This window comes from Cryptomeria japonica, chromosome 11 (genome assembly GCF_030272615.1).
Source record: "Cryptomeria japonica chromosome 11, Sugi_1.0, whole genome shotgun sequence".
NCBI lineage: Eukaryota > Viridiplantae > Streptophyta > Pinopsida > Cupressales > Cupressaceae > Cryptomeria > Cryptomeria japonica.
In genome coordinates this window covers 441,921,243-441,941,815 of record NC_081415.1, presented here as the reverse complement: position 1 = coordinate 441,941,815, position 20,573 = coordinate 441,921,243, and positions in this window count along the sequence as shown.

Genomic DNA, 20,573 nt, shown 5'->3' with positions numbered 1-20,573 from the left:
AGCCCTCCTGCCATCCCACGTGGTGGGGTTTTCCTACCACGTAGGGGTAGTTTAACATTATTATTATTTTTTTTATAAAATTAATTTCTTTAAAATAGCAAAACCCCCAATTTTGTAGAGTCTCAGACAAAGACCAAAAACAAGAAAAATAAGTTTCCAGAATTCATGGTTTTCACATATATTAAAATTTAGAATAACCAGAACTAGAATAGCTGAAATTGGGCAAATCTCTTCATCCAAATACCATATTTGGGCAAATAGAATTAATTCTCACACATTTACCCCACTAAACCAACCAATCTTTCCCAAAAAAAACTAATTTCCCAAATAAAAACTTAAATCCGAGAACATTCATTGGGGTTTTTAACAAAATTTGATTATGAATAGCCAACCCCAATCTTTTGATTTAAAAATCAATTTGAGCAACCAAAATCTAATCTGGAGGTTGGGAAAGAAGGTAAGGAGGGTTTGAGTTTGTGATTTAACTACCACTCTTCCATTTTCCACAAAATATAAGAGATTATCAACAAACACAACCAGATTTCTTCAAAAACCAAACAATCTTTATTAAACAAAGAAACTAAAGAGATAAACAAGAGTCCTACCTTATTCAGCAATCCTAGGAAAGATTTGATGAAGAGCCCAACCTGCAAGCTCAAGAAAATACTTCTTCCCCAAATGCCCAAAATTTGCATCCCAAAAATAACTCTCCAAAAATATTTTCCAAACCTAGGTTAAAATGAAAATGTTTGACCAAAATTCATATTTTGGGATTTAAAATACTTTTTTCCCAAATAAAATGAAAAATCATTATTCCAAACAATTCAACTATGCAAAGACTTGCTTTTCTTCTAAAAATTGCTTTTCTTAATTTAATTAAAACAAACATTTTTATTTCAAAATGCCAAAGAGGGTAAATTATTTCTATTTTCCAATTCTATTTAACCTTTCCTTTAAAAATGCATAAACTGAATAAATTCATCATTAAAAAAAAAAACCATTTAATCAAACTTGCTACAAACATGAATTGAGCAATTCTAATTAATGATTAATCACACAAAAAGAGTCCTATTAAATTTAGTCCCTTAAGTTACTAATGTGTAAAAGAACACATTTAATCAGATTAAATACTAAGGATTAAATACTCAATTTTACCACAAACAAAACACACAACCCAAGAAAGCCAACCAAATACATGACCCACATACCCAACCCAAGGGGAAAATGACGGATGACTGACGATGCTCACTTGAGCATGACTAGGGTAAAATGAAGGTCTTATGACCACCTAATCCAATCTCTAAGGACCAAAGAGGTGCACTCAAACCTGTGAATCCAGGTGGAGATGAACCTCGTACCTATGTGGTATTGTATCTACAACCATGAGCCACACATGCATACATATATATTTAATGAAAGTGATCCCAAGATTAATAACACAAATCAAAAGAGCAAATAAACTAAAATAAGAATCTATGCAAAAACCATATTTACAGGTACGCACAATAATCATAATATCTGACTATAACATTTCATCATGGTAAATCAACCAAGATCAAACTAGAATTTAAAATATGATTAGGGCAGGGGTACTACATGGCATGTATATTCGTCGATACAAGAAAGTATTAATGTTGCCTCTTTGGTTTGTGTTGTTCCCTTGGTTGTTGTTGTTGTTGCCTTGGTGATTCTTATTGTTGTTTGACGTTGAAGCTCCTTGGTTGACATTTCATTGATAAGTGTTAGTGCCTTGATTAGCACTTTTTTGATCATTATTGGATGGTGGGTTTCCTGATAAAGTCAAAACTGGTTGTTTAGACTTTACATTATTGGCATCTATTACCCCATCATTAACAATGTTTTGGTTTTTTTGTCCAAAATCTAGACTTGTCTGAATTGTTGTTATTATTTTAATTTTTAAAGGTGTTATTGTTTAACAAACTAACACCTTCTTTAAAGAACTTCAACGTTCCTTTCTTGATGGAAGCTTCCTCTACTTGGATACCATTTTCTATTAATTTTTCAAAAGATGGTATGAATTGTAATTTGAGATGATAACTCATTTCACTATTCAGATTGTCTATGAAGATTTCCATCTTTTCCTTTCCAAGCACATCTCGTGGATACCTTGCGACCATGCGTCTCCATCATTGTAGAAACACCATGGATTTTTTATTGTTCTTTTGTTTTGCATTACACACAACAAGCATGGTGATTGCATGTTGGATGTTATAGGAGTATTGTGTTATGAATTTATTTACCAACTCATCAAATGATCTAATGGGGGGTGTGAGTTTTGACAACCATTCCATTGTTTTCCCTCCCAAACTTCTTGGGAATAATCTCATTAAGTATGTGTCATTGTGAGAAAACTCCAAGCTCATGGTACAAAATTTCTGAACGTGATCATGGGGATCACTCTTACCATTGTATTTTTCATACTTTGGTAGATCTGAATTTGGGGGAAAAGGTACCATGTTCAATATCCTATCAAAAAGATAAGGAAAAAAGTTGTTTAATGAGTATCTTATCGTGGTTCCTTGCTACATGTCCTGCATTTGTCTTTGAAGTGTTTGGAGTTGTTTTGTAAGAGCAGCTAGGGGTGCATTTGTCCTTTGATGGGCAACCTCCCCTCATTCATTAAGATTGTCCATATTGTGGGTATTGTCTTGTTCATGAGTGTTATTTTCTTCATGGGTATGATCTCGGTTGTGTATGTTTTCTTGATCCTGTGTTTCCTCTTCTCTCAATTGTTCTTGATAAGCATATTTTACCGCCTTTGTTCTTGAAATTCTCTCATCCATATTCCTTAATTTTTTCATGTCAAAATCCTCATGAATATTTACTCCTTTTCTAGTTAGCATGAGTAGATATTTTTGCTTATCTGCTTCTATAAGTCTTTCTACGAGTTTTTGGACAGCTGCATTCTCTTGACATTGTTGGAGAAGCTCGTTAGTGATCTCTGTTTCTCCCATATTTGCATATTCATCAAAAGGATTAGATAGTCTACCACTCATACTTGATTCTGGTTGTGATTCCTTCTTTTTGTTTCTCAGAGATCAAGTGACATCGGGCATTAATATATCTCTATTGTAGTGAATTCTTCTTCTTCTATTGGGGTTCTTGGTGGAGTTGGTGGCTCAAGTTGAGCTTCATTGTAAGTGATGAGAAACTTTGGAAAAAAGGTGGGATTAATCCTTCCTCCACTATTAAGGCATTAGTTGAATGTTTCTTTTTGAATGTAAGCCCTACTTCTCAAAGGTTCTTTGTCAAATTCGTTGGTTAATTCTTGGATATACAGCCACATATGATGCAAGAATGCACAATGTGATGTAAAGAGTTGACGGATGATATAGATAAATTTACTCCTTTTGATAAGTGACTTAGAAATAGGTTGTCTCTTCTTCAACTTAGTCTTTTGATGAAGACTTCTTCTTCTCAAAATATGGGGAGTGGTCATACACAAATGATCATTGTTAATGTTGATGTTGGATATGGATACTTCGTTTTGGAAATTCAAGTTTACTTGTCAAGTAAAAGTTTAGTTTGATTCACTTCTACGACAAAGTGTGCCAAATGATATGAGTCAAGTTTCATGATCTAGAAACTTTATTTGACAACTTGAGGACCTAAATAGGTGTTGGTTTGATAGGACTCAATGGATGGTGGAACCTTTGATCACTGTTTTGATACTCCTCAATTTTGTTGGATGAAATTTGATCTCAAGATAGATAAAGATTTGATATCTCTTTCTAAGGGTGCTTAGTTGGATTCAAAAATTTCTCACTTATGACTCTTTTTTGAAATTTCGTTGTTGGATTTTCCAAAGGACCTAAAAGGGTATCTGAAACTATTGATGAAAATTTCACAAGGTGACTGGTTTGCTCTCTGTTTTTTGCTAATTTTGACCATGCACTAGAACAGAGACCTGATGCCCTAAAGGATGCTCCCAAAGCACTACAGAATGGTCTAGATGCACTATGCTACCTCTCAAATGCACTATTTTATACTGTTTGATAACACAATTTTTGAATCGGTTATGCGCTAATATGTCCCTCTGAGGTGCTAATGTTTGGTATAAATGCGCTATAATATGCTTCAAATGCACTAGGCTTATTCTCCTATGCGCTATAGTGATGTTGACAAGTGCTATTTGAGTTTTTACAAGTATGATACTGATCATGCACTAATGTGAATGATGAAAGCACTAACTATTGGTTGGAATGCACTATTGGATGGTTAAGATGTGCTAGGATGTTGCTCCTACGTGCTAACTGTCTTGACAACTTTGTTTTGATATTTTCACTGAGATGTTGAGAAATTAATTTTGTGACTTGATGGATGATTTTCTGAAAAATGACTTGAAAACACAGTAGATAGAAGTGATAACAGTTTGTCTATGCTAAACAAATAGTGTATGTTCTTTTGAAGATGTTTTCAAATCCTCGATGTTTTCATTGGTTTGGATTACAAAATGATAGATCAAGCAGACTCTTTATTCAAGGGTCATTGACAATATCATATCCCACTAGTCTCGATACTCCGTTAGCTTAAAAAACCTTGTCACCCCTAGGGGGCGCTTGTTTTTTTGCCTTTTGCCAGAAATTAACCCAAAGTCAATTGCTTCACAGTTGGGTAGTTATCTTGGGAGATATATGGTAAGTGATCTTGGGGGCGGATTCTTCCCCACCCTTGCACTATGATATTGCCAATGTTTGGTAACTGACTCGGCTCAAAGCTTCTACTTCTATGGTTTTTAATTAGGATTTTGTTCAGTCTTCAATGATAAACTCCTTCGAGAGGCTTCCCAACCTTTAGAACAAAGGCTTTACGTATCTTAAAGATACTGGGGGAAGACTAATCACTGAGAAAAACTGTTGGAGGGGATTTTCATCAGCCTCTACATTTGATTATAGTGGGTTGGAACACTTGGCGATAAATCCATTTCCCACTTAGGTCATTCCCCTCTCATTGGCCTTAATTGTACCCTAAGGGAAACTTGGGAGGGTAGGCCTTCTAAAGGTGTTAATGCATGAAACTGAAAGGAAGCATAAAAGAGATGTTTCTAGCTTTTTGATCACCTATTGGAGGTGAGAGCATATACCTATCACCTCACAAACACAATAGACAAGGATTCTTTGTAAACCTTCATTGCAAAAATTGTCTAAGCTAGATGGAGATGTTTCTCCAAGAAGATATGATATTCTTTTTATCAGAATATTGCAATGTGTGAAAATACCAATATCTTTGAACTTTTGAAAGTAAACCCTTGTTAACAAAATGAATCACCAATTTAAACAACAATGATCTCAATTTTGAAATATTTTGAATTGGTAAAGTGAAAGTTCCTTTTAAGCTTCCAAAACAAAGGTGAAGTTCATTTTAATAAGCACCAAAGGAAGGTGATGTTCAATTTTAACTTTGTGCAAAAATTGGAAAGTTTGTTTTATTCTTTTTAGAGCCCAAAGGAATGTGATTCCTAACTTGCATAAAAGAAAAAATTGAGTTTGTTGTCCTTTTTATCGATGCAATAAAGAAAATACTGAGTTTTGTTTTAAGCACCAAAAGGAAAGCATGAAGTTCATTTTATGGATCCAAAAGAAATCATGAGGTTCATTTTAAGCTTTTGCAAGAAAAAGAAAGGTGAGTTCTTTTTAGTAACTTTGAAAGAAGGAAAAGAAAACTAAACTAATTCCTTCTATTCTTGCACAAAAAATGTTAGAACCTGCACACAATTAGTTAGCAAAAAATAAAATCATTATGGTGGGCTTCACAAGCCTAAATTTCTTGACCCTGTTACAAAATTTTCTCTTTGCTAGAGCCACGTGCTACACTTCCACACAAATGCGCTAAAGTGTGGTCCATAAGTGCTAAAAGAAAGACCCTACATGCTATTTTGATGCCTAAATGTGCTATACTAATACTCCTATGTGTGGAAAAATAAGGGAAGAACATGCAATAGAAAGAAAGTTAAATGCACTATGGGATGGTTTATATGCACTAAACAGTGTGATGAATCTGCTAAAGTTTGCCACATATACACTACAAAAAGTCCCAGATGCACTAAAATAGTGTTCCAACATGATTGTAATCTTTAACCTATAGAAAAAATGATGTTATTTATGGGGATGTGCCCCACGGTGGGCACTAGAAATGTACATAGGAAAATATGGTGATCAAAATGAATAAATCAAGATCAAAAGACCCACATACCAATGAAACTCTTGGTGCAAGTATATAAACTAATTGAACTAGTTTAACTTCCCAAGGGGTGTCCCATTGTTCTCTATCTCACAGGATCCCTAAAGCCAATGTTTTTCCCTTAGATCATTGAGCAAATGACTTAGGAATGACAACTCCAAGAACGAGTGATATTGTAATCTACATGCATGAATGCATTCTAAGATCTATATGATGTGTTAAAACTATGATGATTTAAGATGAAGATACTGATATGATAAAAGATTAAGAAATTATCCTAACATGATATACTAGCTTAGCATGAATATTCTATGATATGGAAAATGCTTCTTAATGCTATGATGATGTTTTAACAAAGAGAGGCTAAAATTCTTAGTAAATTAGGCTATAATCTAGATGCATAAAAACTTGGATATCTGGATAATGAAGAATGAGAGCTCTATTTATAGGGAAAATAGGGCAATGGATGGTTAAGATTGAATAATCTTAACAAGGGCTAGGATTGAAAGTTAATCAATCCATGTATACAATTCTCACCAATGAAATGGTGACAATTGTCAACAAGCGGTTGCTTGAGAGGAGATGCAAGAGGCATTAAATGTCTGAGAAGACATGAAGGTTATCTTAGAAGGTAAGGGTTAAGGTTAGGTTAGGGTTATCCAATGGATAAAGCTTTTATCCAAGGGGTAAACTCTTGTGCAAGGGTTAAATGGATAACTATGGTCAAAGCCATAAGTGTTTGATGAGACCCTTGAGTCAAAAGGATGGTTAAGTTAGAGGAAAGTCTCTAACCAAAGGTCAAAGGTGAGTTAACCATTAATGGTTATGTAAGAGCCTTTAATGGTTTGGAAGACTTTAGAGGTTAACCATTTGAAGACAAAAAACCTTTAATGGCTATTGAAGACTTTGGAGGCTTTGAGAAGTGAGTTCCTTTTACTTAGGAATGTGACAATAATTAGGAGATGAATTAGGCTAAATTGGAAGTGATTAGAAGAATCTAGAAGGGGTTTAGGAGGAAAGTGGGAGATGTAGGAAAATGCAAGTGGATGAGGGAAAAGGATTTTAATTAAAATAAAATTACTTTATTTCAACCAATAATAGATGCAACTTTCATAAATACAAGTGGGGGGATTTTATAAATAAATTAGATTTATTTATTTTCAAGGATCAATTTAATTAAATGTAAATTTAATTAAAAAGGGAGAAAGGGGTTTTAATTAAATAAAGTGATTTATTTAATTAAAGGCTAGAAAAGGTTTATATGAATTTAATTAAATAAATTGAGTAATTTATTTAATCAAATAGATCAATGCAAAGAAATCAATTAAATAGAATTTAATTAATAAGGGGATATGGTTAAAATAAATATTAAATTTTATTTCGGAAGGTGGTCAAATTTATACGTCTACAATAGTTATTCATGTGGGGAAAAGTGATGAAGATCTTCCTTTGAGTAGATGATAATGTTATTGAAAAGTACTCCCCGTGAATGTGAATAAACTAGTACCCAGTGCTTATGTTATGTGTTGTGAGAAACCAATGCTTTCTTTGTGTGCCATGGGATGATGAAGTAATGAACCATGGAGGATATGTTTGTTTAAGGGTATGGGAATACCATACTATTTATGTGTTCTTGCGTGTTTGTTACCCTACTGAGTGCCAACCCACGGGTTGTTGATAAGTCAGTGTGTGAAGGGATAGTAGCAAAAGTCATTGTTCCTCGAATAGTATGGATCCGTGTACAAATAATGGTGGTGCAAAGCAACCTTAGCTTCTCTAATTTGAGGAAATATATATATAAAAAAAAACTATATTTAAAAAGGTGTACTCACTACTTCCCCTTTGGATGAACCAACCTGTATGGTTCATATGTGCCAGCCTAATCCCCACATTTCTTGAGCATATTGATGACATTTATTGAGCATATTGATGGTTTTCCCTAGGAGGATCATTTACCTTGTCATCATGAAAAGTATGTTATTTCCACATGAGTTGTCAGTTAGGGTCCGGGGTCGAGAGTGAGAAGGACTGCCAGGATAACCCACTGGGACTATGTGATGACATGTGTCACCACTTAGGGGCTGAGGTCTAGGGTGAGAGGGATTTCAGGGTAACCCAAGTGGAACCATGTGTTTCATGTATATGTATAGTTTGGGGTCCAACATGTGGAGGGAGATTTATTACCCATGCTGAGACGGATTCCATATCTACACATGTTTCAATATGATGTAATAGGTATGATACAACACCCCACTAATGTTCTGACACAGTGGTAGGTGATGATGTCATTTTGTTGATGGTAGTGAGATGAGCTCGAGAGAACGATTCTACATACATAGATACGTGAAGGCACATATGTATGTTATGTATTTCTACATGATGCAGAGTGATAGGGAGATGCTTGCATGTGTAGAGGGGAACCCATGGTTGCTCGACTATTTTTGCATTAGTAGGCATATGGGTGGGCCCTAGCCATGTATACCTCTAGCTTACGGTAAGTATTATGAGAGGTACGTCACTATGCGGGGTGTGACCTGCACATGCATTTTCCATGGGGTACACAACCATGCGGGATACATCCATTGCATGCTTTCTCTTCTTGGAGTATTGACATGTTGTGTTGAGATGATGTACGATGTGATAGACATCACCATGCGGCCTACCGGTTTGGTTTGGGGTAGGGTCATATCGCATGACAACGTGATGTGGGGTGATGAAGAGGTGCACACTACCATGCCATGTGGTTAGTGTGACTGTGTCGCACCACATGAGTATCTATTGTGATAGCTGGATGATTGTTCCCTCCTTCCTCATTAGGTGGCTAGATTCTAGTCACATAGTGATGTTATGTGCAATTTATGATATTCTTATTTATTTACATATGTGGACTAGTAATTTATTATATTTTTTACTATGAAGGTTTAGCCATGAGCATGTGATCTTTTGCATATTTGACTTATTGTTGTGATTCCATGGATATTTCTTGTCTTACTGTTGAAATTGATGATTTAATTTCTTTATTCATTCGTATTTTGGTGGCTAAATTAGTTTATCCTTATTGTTTTCGAATGTTGGTTTTGTATCATAATGTGATTCCTCTCCAAGGATGTATGAGGTGGTCTTGCTTGAGTGTATACGAGGAAGTAGACATAGGGAACCTTGAGGATGGGGGTATGTGAGGTTGTAATGCAACTAGGATCCACTACCTACCTATGTGTGGTGACTATCTCTTGGAGGCTAACCACCTTACTCAAACAAGGGATGGTCATGAGGGTCTTGTATGGAAGGTCTCACCACTATGTGTGTGCCCTACCACCATCAAGCCCTTGAGTGAGATGTGAGATATGGAGATGTTTGATATATATGATTATGTATTTTGTTTTGAGATCAGGCACAAAGATGTTGATTGAGCATATTATCTATGACCGAGCATTAGACATGGTCACATGTAACCTTGTGATGTGCCCTTCCCAGTGACGTGGATGAGTATGTATGTGTAAAGTCTTGAGTAAAATGTGTTTTTTTTTCCTTAATTTTTTTTATAGACATTAGAAAAGTTTTATCATGCCGACAAAAGTATAAAATTATTGTGTTATGTGTTTTCATGGATACTAACATGGAGATGAAATTTGAAATTTGAAGTTATTTTTATAAGAAGATGATGGAATAGTAAAAAAAGGTGGACAAGTTGGCATGTATCCTTGTATGAATTAGTAGACAAAGGATGTAATTAATGTATAAATTTAGTATGATTAAGGAAGAAAATTCTTGTTTCACTACTGTGATAATAGTTAGCCCTAAGAATGTCAGGAAATGTATGAATTTGGATGTACCTAACTAATGGATTATTGCATTTATAAATGATTTAGCAATGATTTTTTATTATATATATATATATTCAGATATATATACAAATTGATATTTATTAATAAGTTTTAGTGTTAGTGTTTCAAGCAGATCCGAAGCAAATATGAACTAACAATTATATGCAGATTTAAATACTAAAGATAAAGAAATAAAATAGGACATAGATAACACAGAGATTTAACGTGGTTCACCCAGAATGGGTTACGTCCACCATACACAGTCGTCCAATCTTTCTTATTATCTAGCAAAAATAGTACATCAACCTTACAATGCCTTAAGCATCCCAGCCGCTTATAACATGCGTTTTTAGAGCAACAAACAAAGTCGGCCTTTTTTAGGGTTTTATTACAATGTCGGTTTTCATCAACAAAAAATGGCAAAAAAAAAATTTCTCGGGGGTTGCCGCCCCCGAACCCTTGCCCAGGGCCTGGCCCGGCCTCGGACCCCGGTGAGGATACGTGCTGAGTGTACAGTACTTTGCTGATCAGTCACCACATTTCAACAATCTCCCACTTGGAGACTGATCAAGCTCCACACCGAACAATCTCCCACTTGGAGACTGATACTACACAACACCACTGTACATGCAACATCCGCTGGATAAAACACTAGGACTTGACTGGTATAAATTCCACAATTATCAATCAAGAAGACCAACAGAAACTGATGAAGAAATCAGCTTCTCTTGTGGAACTGCCTTTGTGAACATATCGGCAGGATTCTCACTTGTGTGAATCTTCTCAAGCCGTAACTGACCCTCCTCCAAAATAGACCAGATGAAGTGGTACCTGAGCTGAATGTGCTTTGTCCTTGAATGAAAAGCAGAGTTCTTTGCAAGATGAATGGCACTCTGGCTATCAGTATACAATGGGCTATCCTCTTGTGTCTGACCCAATTCCTTCAGAAAACATTGCAACCAAATCATCTCTTTGCTGGCTTCTGTAGCAGCTACATACTCAGCTTCAGTGGTTGAAAGTGCAACAACCTTTTGCAGCCTAGAAATCCAACTGACTGCAGTTCCCCCTATAGTAAAAACATACCCTATAGTACTCCTCCGTGAATCAATATCACCCACCACATCAGAGTCAACAAATCCACTTAGAGAAGCATTAGATCCTTTGACACATAATGCCTTCATAGTAGTTCCTTTCAAATACCGAAGAATCCATTTCACAGCATTCCAATGTTCCATACCCGGATTACTCATAAACCTGCTCACAACTCCCACTGCATGTGCAATATCTGGCCTTGTGCATACCATTGCATACATCAGACTGCCAACAGCTGATGAATACGAGATGTTAGACATTTTATTAACCTCTTCCTGTGCCTTTGGACACATCTCCTTAGTCAATTTGAAATGACTAGCCAAAGGTGTACTAACTGCTTTTGCATCCTGCATGTTAAATCTTTTCAACACCTTCTTTATATACTCACTTTGGGACAAATTCAAGGTTCTATTTTTCTTGTCCCGTGTAATCCTCATACCGAGAATTTGCTTAGCTGCACCCAAATCTTTCATAGCAAATGACCTGGCTAATTTCTGTTTAAGATCATTTATATGTTGCATGTTAGACCCAGCAACAAGCATGTCATCAACATAACGCAACAGGATAATATAACTGCCATTATCAAATCTCTTAAAATATACACAATGATCAGAATGACATCTATGATAATCGTGTTCAGTCATGAAACTATCAAATTTTAAATACCATTGTCGGGGTGCTTGCTTTAGGCCATACAGACTTTTCTTCAACCTGCACACCAAGTTCTCCTTACCTTTGACCTCATATCCCTGTGGTTGCAACATGTAAATTTCCTCCTCCAAATCTCCATGGAGAAAAGCTGTTTTGACATCTAATTGTTCAAGATGTAAATCATCTGCAGCCACAAGACTAAGTACAGTTCTAATTGAAGTCATTTTTACAACTAGAGAAAATATTTCATCATAATTTATACCCTTTTTCTGTGCAAAACCTTTTACCACAAGTCTGGCCTTATATCTTTTCTGACCTCCTTCCTCCTCCTTCAGTCGATAAACCCATTTGTTAGGTAAGGCTCTTTTTTCTGCAGGTAAAGGAACTAAGTCCCAAGTCTTATTTTTCATCAGGGAGTCCATCTCCTCTTTCATGCCTAGCTGCCACTGTTGTTTGGCATCCACCTGCATTGCTTCTTCATATTCTTCTGGTTCACCAGAATCTGTTAATAAAATAGAATACAAAGAAGGAGAAAATCTTTCAGGGGGTCTACTTGTCCTCGTAGAACATCTAACACTTACAGGAGTTTATGGAACAATCTGTTGTTGCTGAGCATCAGGTACCTATGGCATTTCATTTTCAGGAATCTCATCCAACACCACATATTCTTGTTTGTCCTGTTCATGCTTCTTTTCCTGCATTTGTTCTTTATACATAACCTTCTCATTGAATATAACATCTCTACTTCTAATTATTTTCTTATTTTCAAGATCCCATAACCGATAGCCATATTCATCTATCCCATATCCAATGAAGGTACATTTCTGAGATTTAGCATCAAGCTTGGTTCTGTTTTCTTTATCAACATGGACAAAAGCTCCGCAACCAAAAGTTTTTAGAAAAGAATAATTTACCTTTTTACCAGTCCATGCCTTCTCTGGAATACCACCATCCAAAGGGGTTGAAGGTCCTCTATTTATCAAATAGACAACATTATGTACAACATCTGCCCAAAAATGTAAGGGCAATCCAGCATGCAATCTCATGCTCCTCGCACGTTCCATGATGGTCCTATTCATTCTCTCTGACACACCATTTTCCTGTGGAGTTCCTGGAACTGTCTTCTGCTTTCGAATCCCATTTAAGGAACAGTAATCTTCAAATGCTTTGCTGCAATACTCACCTCCATTATCTGATCTGAGACACTTCAACCTTTTTCCTATCTCATTCTCAACCAAAGCTTTCCATTTCTTAAAAGTTTCAAAAACATCTGATTTTTGTTTTAGGAAATATACCCATGTTTTTCTGGTTGAGTCATCAATAAAAATAACATAATAACAAGAGCCACCAAGAGATGATACCTGAGCCGGTCCCCATACATTTGAATGTACAAGCTCTAACTTCTCACTCTTCTTCTCTTTCCCAACCTTGAGAAATCTGACTCTTTTCTATTTACCATAAACACAGTTCTCACAAAACTCTAAATCAATCTTCTTTAGTCCTGGCAATAGATTTTTGGAGTGAAGGATTTTCATCCCTTTCTCACTCATGTGCCCAAGCCTATGGTGCCACATTATCGAATCTGTTCTTGCAACATTTATTGTTGTTGTCCCTGCAGTAACTTTATCTGTAGCAGCTAAGGTAGAGTAAGTGTTACCAGTACACAGATATAATGTGCCTACCTTCGCACCTTTAGCTACTACTAATGATCCTTTAGTGACCTTCCACATACTGTCTGAGAAGGTAACTATGCAACCTTCACTACCTAGTTGCCCTGCAGAAATTAAATTTCTTCTTAAATTAGGAACATGTCTTACCTCCTGCAGAAACCAATCATTACCATTCTGCAACTTGATCTTTATCTTTCCTTTTCCAACAATTTGACAAGGCTCATCATCACCCAAATATACCTGTCCAAAATCACCTTGAACATAATCTAGAAAATATTTTCTATGGGGTGTAGCATGAAATGAAGCCCCAGAATCTATTACCCAGGAATCATTAACATTATCCAAACATAAGATTAAAGCATCTTGTAAAGTATTACTTGCAATATTAGCTTCCTTACTGTAGTTTTCATTTTTGTCTCCTTCTTTGTTTTTCCGAGACCAACAATCTTTCTTTAGATGACCAGGCTTTCCGCAGTACCAACAATCTTTCTTTCCTCTAGATTGAGAGCGTCCTTTCTTTGACTTCCCTCGTGACTTCTCATTCCCAAGGCCTTTTCCTCTTTCCTTTGATCTTCCTCTGTTCTCCATATTCAAAACAGTACCCGATGATGTTGGAGTCTCACCTGTGCTTTTCCTTCGCATTTCCTCACTTAGGATAACACCAACAATATCATCAAATACCAAAGTATTTTTACCAGAGACAGAGTTACTTACAGCCATAACCAAGCTATTCCAGCTTTCTGGCAAAGAACATAAAATCAAGAGAGCCCTAACCTCTTCTGCAAAGGTAATTTTTACCGAAGACAATTGACTGGTAATTGTATTAAATTCATTTAAGTGCTCCGCTACAGATCCTCCCTCACTCATTTTCAAATTAAATAAACGCTTCATAAGAAATACCTTATTCGAAGCCGAGGGTTTCTCATACAGCTTAGCCAATGTTGCCATCAAATCTACAGTCATTTTTGCTTCTGTTATATTGAATGCTATAGACGCCGCAAGGCACAATCGAATGGATCCTAGTGCCTTTCTATCTAAAATGTCCCACTCTTCATCTGATATTGTGGTCGGTTTCTTTGCCTTTCCTTCCAATGGCCGCCACAAATCCTTTTGATACAGGTAATCCTCCATCTGCATTTTCCATAACTGATAATTCTGGCCGTAAAACTTTTCGACCTTGAATTTGGAATCCTCCATTGCTCCCACTCAAATCTGAAAGTCCTGCCAATTTACAGAAAACCTCGCTCTGATACCAATTGTTAGTGTTTCAAGCAGATTCGAAGCAAATATGAACTAACAATTATATGTAGATTTAAATACTAAAGATAAAGAAATAAAATAGGACATAGATAACACAGAGATTTAACGTGGTTCACCTAGAATGGGTTACGTCCACCATACACAATCGTCCAATCTTTCTTATTATCTAGCAAAAACAGTACATCAACCCAACAATGCCTTAAGCATCCCAGCCGCTTATAACATGCGTTTTTAGAGCAACAAACAAAGTCGGCCTTTTTTAGGGTTTTATTACAATGTCAGTTTTCATCAACAAAAAACGGCAAAAAAAAAATTTCTCGGGGGTTGCCGCCTCTGAACCCCTGCCCGGGGTCCGGCCCGGCCCCGGACCCCGGCGAGGATACGTGCTGAGTGTATAGTACTTTGCTGATCAGTCGCCACATTTCAACATTTAGGACTAATATGTGCTTGTTCTCATCTAAGTTGTTGCGACTTCCAAGAGTAAGTCGAGTTTTAAGGGGGAGGATGTAATGCCCTCTATGCCAGTTACCGAATAATGAGGTATTGTGTATTATATCCTTCTGATGATGTTAACCATAAATATATTCATTATTAAAAGTTAATTAATATAGCTAGGAATATGGATAATGGAGTTTAATTTAAATTTTTTATTTATTTATTTTTAATAAAAGTGGAGAACCACTAAATTAATTACTATTATTACTTACGAGTAATTAATAATTGATGTTTATGTCTATATGTATAAAGATATAAGGGGGATGAATACTAAATCATTTAGTTAATAAATTAATATTAAGTGGTAAATTACTTAATTAACAATAATGCTTTGTAATTGTATTAAATAAGGCTTTATTATTAATTAATTAAGTGATAATTAAATATGTTGGTGAAATTTAATTATTAAAAAGATTTGATTAGTTTTGGTGATTTATTTAATTAATTAATTATTACTGTTGATTTATTAACAAATTAATATTTTGCTTATTAATAAATAAATTAATATTAGAGTTTGGTTATATAAATATTAATAAAAAGCTTCATTTTGGTAGTTAAATGAGTTATATTTTCATGTTGAAATAAATTAAATTATTTATTGGGATTTTAAATTAAAAATTAAGGAAGTTTCTAAATGTGTTGTTTTTTGGTCCTTTGTGCGTGCGTGAGTGATTTGGGAAATTTTCTTTCCCTGTGATGTTTTTGGGGGTTATATTTTGGAAAAAATTTGAGAAGGCGGTGTTGGCTCTTGTTGTTTCTTTTCGAAGATGTTTGGAAAGAAAATTCTCGGCAAGAAATTTTGCAGGAGTTTTGGGGAGGAAGTTTTGCAAGATGGATCTAGATTTTTGGGTACCTGTGTGTTGTTGGTGCTGGAATTTTTTAAACTTTTTCCTGCAAGCTCAATGCCAGGATTGCATTCAAGGTAGGTTTTTAGAAATTCTTGTTGTTTTCTGGACTTAAAAGAATTTGTTGTTGTAGATTGTTATTGAGAATATTCTGGTGAATATTGATTCAGTAAACAAACTTTTCAACCTTACAGACCTAGGTTTGGGGTTTGACATACTTTAATCAAGTTCCTTATTGATGTTTGTGAAATAGATCCCGGGTTAGAACATGTCCTTAGTTTTTTTTTAAATTTTGGAAATGATATTCATTTAGGGGGTTTATTAATCTTCATCAAAATATATATATATATATATATATATATATATATATATATTTGTCAAAAATATATTTTTTTACTGATATTGAATTTTGTTTAAAAAAAAAAAATTATTTGGGCGTTGTTGTTTCTATGCTTTTCTTTAAAAAAAATTTTTATTGTGGGTTATACCCATGGGGGTAGGAAGTCCCTCCCACCATGGGAAAACCATGGTGGTGGGAAGCCCCTCCCACTGTGGAGTACCGACGATGGTGGGAAGTCTCCACCCACCGTGGAGTACCCACGATGGTGGGAAGTCTCCACCCACCGTGGAGTACCCACGATGGTGGGTAATCCCCACCACCACCATGGGGAGCTCCACGGTAGTGGCAACCACCGAATGGGTTTCAAGCTCTCTCTTATAGCAATCTTTTAAGAATAATAATAAATTAACTTTATTTTTATTTTATGTTATTTGTTAATTATAAATATATAAATATATAGATATATATATATATAGTGGATAAATAGTATTTTTATTGTGGAATTTTTTGTAGATAGAGACATGGGTCTTTTTACTTTTTTAATATCCGGTTTCTATTTAAAATTGGTTAATGGTGTTGTAAATTGGAAATATCAGACCATAAGTAGTAATGATTGTTCTTATACTATGGTTAAAGTTTTTAAAGTATAATTGGCTTCTTAGATAATTCAATCTTTTTAAGTTTTGTTTAGTATAATTGGTAAACAAAGGGGATCAATTATTTGATTTTATCATCTGATTGGAAAAATAGTTGTATTTGTATAAGGGGTGGGAATGTTCTTGTAATGGAAGTTATTGTCTTTATTTTGTATTTCCTTATCTATGTGAAAGACAAGTGGATGTTGTGATTTAAATGTTCTTGTTTCCCTTTAAGTGGTCAAGGGTTAGTGAGTTGACCAGATGTTTCCCAAATCACCTTTAGGAAGGTTAAACCTCATAGATGTTGCAACGTGACTAATCATATAGTTCTTGAGCTTAGAAAACCTCTTGTTTAAACAAAATTAAATTATTGATCAATCCATGAATCCATCTTGCATCGAAAATGAAACCTGTAGACACCTAAAATTAATGTTTAATTAATTTAAGCATGTTATCATAATTAAACAATTTAATTGTGTTAATTTCCTTCTTCTTAATCAATCTTGTCACTATAGTCCAATAATTAATTTATCAAATAAATTAATAAGTATTTCCCTATTCTTCTAAAGTCAACCAAATCATTAAGTCTTCTAAATTCCTCTTAGTTAATTAATTCTAATTAATTAACTTAAATCATGTGATTCCTAAAAATCATTTTTTCTAATCCCCACTAAGCCTAATTAATTCTTCCTTAATCATACTTATAATTATTCTCCAATTTTATATTCCTACACTCATGTCGCATCAATATTGATACATTCAAGGAAATTCAAATTTCTTTGAATCCCCCAATGTATCCTTTATTTTGGAATTTTTAATTCCCATTTCCTTTCCCCAAGGAATTTTATATTCTTTTTTATTCTACCCATGCACCTTGATCCATGTCTTCCCTCTCAAATCAATCTCAACCCTTCTTACCAAAATCAATCTTGGCCCTCCATTGGCCTCCTCCAATCTATAAATTGGAGTCTCATTTCCTCACAAATCAATACATGGAATCTTCCTCTAATCTTATGCTGCCCCTTTCTTCTTCTATCTTCCTCTATCATATCCTCATCATGTCCTCATAATCCTTCATCAAATCCAAATCTATCCATTTCCATCTAATCCAAATCCAAATCCTATCAAATCATTCCAATCTTGTTATGCATTCGAAGAGAATTACACATCCATCAAGAAGAGCACATCCAAACAAGTGGAGCATGAGGGTGCCTCTACTTCATCATTTGCTCAATCAGAGGAACAAGAGAGATATTCTCTTGCAAGGTAATAGTGTTAGTTTTATGCTTTCTATTTGGTTTCCATATCATTTGTGTTTGAACTAACCATCTATTGCCGTGCTTGATTTCCCTTTGTTCATTTTGGCATGCCCGGTGGGACCCACATCCCTAATTTAACATTTCTCTTGATTTTTTTTGTCTTTTTAGTCACAGGTTTTGGATCAACATGAACGATTGCACTCCAGCATGCTAGAGTTTCAGCGTGATTGCCTACAATTTGAATTTTTCCTCCCGCCTTTGGAGAAGACTATAGTTCGGCACGAGCGCTATGGGAATAGAATATCTTCTTGTAACATTTCTTCATTTACTTCTTTGCTTTGATTTTCACTCTTTTTGCTTTCTGTCTTTCTAACTAGTTATTAAAAAATACATAAACATGATAAATTATCTAAAAAATAAATAAAAAATTAGTTAATCTATTTTATTTAGATTTTTATTTTGCTAATGTCGTTTTAGCGTGAGCGTCTTAGAGAATCTCTTGCCTCTTTTTAAAAAATTAAATTTTTAAATTTGTTGTTGATCACTAATGTTTTTTGTCTCTGGCGTGAGCATGAGCGCGACTGACTGAAGAACAGCGCGACCACTGGTATTACTTTCTGTCTACTAAATTTTTATTTTTGTTTACTGTCTATCAATTTTTCCATTATCTCTGATTTTGCGCGAGCACTTGTGGTTTGGTGCTAGCATCTACAAAACAACGTGAGCACTATATCTGCAGAATTTTGTGTTATTGATTAGTTTTTTGAGTCTTACAGATTTTATCTGAGCGGTCCAAGGCTTAAACTAAACTACTAATCTATTTTCTTGTAGCACCCTACTCAAAGATTGTTTTTCTCATTAGTCTATTTTCTTTTCCCGTATTCTTAGCATAGAAAATCATGAACATGTGGGACTAAAATAAACACCATGCTTTCAATGTCCTATTTTATTTGGATTGTATGCTTTTACCTTTAGAGGCCCTACCTTCCCAATTTTCCTGGAACTTTTCACAAGCATTGGTGAGAGGGGAATGACCCAAGTGAGTACGGTTGAACCTGAGCATTCTAACTCACTATAATCAAATCACCTTTTGAGATGAAAATCTTGGAGGACAGAGATATATGAGTTTACTCTCATATCAAGAACTTTGTAGGGCCTTTGAGGTCTAAATCACGATTGTGTGACTGCTATTGTGCTTGGTACTTTGTTGGACTATAGGCCTCAATCGCGCTTGCATGACTACAAAGGATAGTCTTTGAATGGAAACCCTTACTAAGAACTCTAGGAGTAGAAGCCACCTGGTTCACCTCCAAAAGGTGGATAATATTTGTGCAAGGGAGATAGTAACTCCCTCAAGAGACTTGTCATATTGTGCTCCCATTAGCATTTGGATTCAGCTAATATGACATTGAGAATCCATTATGTGAGACTCAATAGTCATATTTTGATTAGCTATTGGGTGTGTACCTGATTCATCAAGTAAAGCTTTTCCTCCTCAATCAACTTCCTAGGATAGCATGTTGTGCTTGAAGTCTCTATTTGCGTCAATGACTAATGTGTTTTCTATGTCTTCTTGCCAAGAGTAGAATTGGTATAAAACACTACCCACTTCAAATTCCACTTGTTCACTATCAAACCCCTATTTCCCTCATCTTCATCCATATCAAATCTCTAATCCATTTTCATCCATCTAAACAATCATCAATCCCCAACCAATATCTCCATTCTATCATTAATCCAATCTGGGGTAACCTTCCCCTTCCTCTTCATACCATCAATCCATTCTTCCACAATCATTTACATTTCATCCTCAAGGACTTAGCACATCAACCTAATAAAATCTCCAAAAATCCCAATCAATCAATCAATCATCTTCAATCAAATCAATCCTTAATCAATCATTCTTCAATTAAATCAACCTCACTCTAAGGTTTTATACCTTGTGAAGTTTTATTTAGACATCTTTAATCAGTTAAACATTTGGCTTTTATGCTTGGGAAAGAATCTCCCCCAAGTACCTTTTCTTAATCATTATGGATTGATCAAAACCCTAATCCTTTTACCCTCTTTTTCTTAGGCACATAAAGCTACCCTAATTAGAAGAAGGTTTGATCAATTGAAAAAGGTCTAAATTTTACCTAGCTTGGTTGTCACCTTGTTTGTGGTCCACATCATCAATTCCCATATAAGTCCTAATCTAGGGGCTAAGGTGTCATCCCAATCCACATCAATCTTGTCCTAATCCAATCCAATCAAATCAAATCAAGTCTAATCCAATCCATGAAAATCAAATTGAAT